Raw genomic sequence first — 1,735 nt, forward strand, 5'->3', positions numbered from 1 at the left:
TGGCACATCCCTGGATTAATGGTGTCTTCTTTTAATCAGAACATATCTTGTCAAAAAAATGAGAAACAATCTGTTCCTGACCTATAAATTTCTACCTCTGACTTTCTACCACTGGGCACACTTGAGCCTCAGGCCTTTCTAAAGGCTTTCCTGTTCTCCTGTTAAAAGTAAAAGGGAGTTTTGGAAATCTTGTTCCTTTTTTATGAACTCACTGTGGGACTAAAGAAGGAAATAATTCTTCCAAGACCAAGTTGACTCAACAGAATCAATCTATCCATGAAGTGTCTTGAAAGCTGTGAATATCTCTATAAAGATCTAATGCCAGTTATATCAAAATATCCAAAGGCTTTTGCTCAGCATTTCATGCAAAATTGCCATCTCAATAACAGCAGTCTGTTTATTAGAGAAATGATTATTTTTTTTTTAATGTGTGACTCATGAATCCCTCTAATGTAGGTCAGTGGGAATGTGTGTCAATCCACCACCAGCCTGGCAGCACAGAGGGCATATCCTGGGGACACAGCTGTGATGGCTCAGCATGGATACCACATAGTTTCCTGAACATTTCAGCAGCTTTGCAAGCAGTTTCTGGCCCTCACCTCCCTCAAGTTGGTGCTTCCAGCTCAACAAAGCAAAGCTAGTTGCTCAGCCTGTTGCCTCTTGGATGTGGCTGATGTCCAACAGCACGACGATCTCACAGCCTCAGGGAGAAAGTGAGTATTAAGACCTTAAAGTGAAATTGCTGTAGGGTAAAACCCCAGAAATTATTTTTACAAATGTGGTTTAATGGAAAAAGGCTTCTTCTGTCCCATATTCTAGTTTGGCTTTAAAACCAGCCTTCTGTCTATGAAGAAGTGCCTGCAATGTTGTACCTTCATGTCTCAGCAGCGGAGATGAGTGATTGCAGATGTCTGCCTTTCCTAGGACTTGTTCACATTATATGAACGTTAAGTAGGAGAACTGGATTTGTCACCTGCTTCAAGAGCTGAGCCAAAAATGCTGTTTCCCAGCATCTGTTAGCATGAAGTTGTCAGGTAAGTTGTCTGTTAACACCTGGAGGGAGAGGGAGTTTATAAGTCCTCCATAAGGTTAGCCCTGTCAGCCCCGGGAGCAGCGTCAGAGCCTGCAGGAAACATACTTTCCCATGGATAAGGTGATCCCAGTCAGCATGCAGGAGTATGCCAAGATCTCTTAGCTTGTCTGGTGTGACTTTCCCAGGCCCCCATGGTTTTGTTTCAGGACAGTGAGACACACAAACCTCCCCAGAGCATCTCTGCAGCCACTTTTGGAGAAGCCTTGTTGCACCAGGCAACCTCTACAGTGGCACAGAAAGTGCTGCCTTTGCTTCTCTGTACACAGACACATACATACCCAACTTCATACCTTCTGATCCTCTTTTTACAGAAAGTGCTGCCTTTGCTTCTCTGTACACAGACACATACATACCCAACTTCATACCTTCTGATCCTCTTTCTTTATTCCACAGGGAGCCCCCGGTGGTCCAGGGGAAAATTCACTGCACTGTCACTGCAGAGACCCGGGTTCAATTCCCGGTCGGGGCCCCTCCCCGGGCAGATGGAGCTCGTTAGCCCATAAGGCAATCCATCTACGTCCTGAGGACCTCGCTGCCACCGTCCAAGCGTGCTTGGCCCCGGCAGATGAACCTCAGGATTAAAGGGTGGGCTCAGTTCCACGCACACTGTGTCTCACCTAAAAAATCCAATGCGCAGGCTGG

Source organism: Empidonax traillii, unplaced genomic scaffold, assembly GCF_003031625.1.
Source record: "Empidonax traillii isolate 1590-97213 ecotype Southwest subspecies unplaced genomic scaffold, ASM303162v1 scaffold31:size1920502, whole genome shotgun sequence".
Classification (NCBI taxonomy): Eukaryota; Metazoa; Chordata; class Aves; order Passeriformes; family Tyrannidae; genus Empidonax; species Empidonax traillii.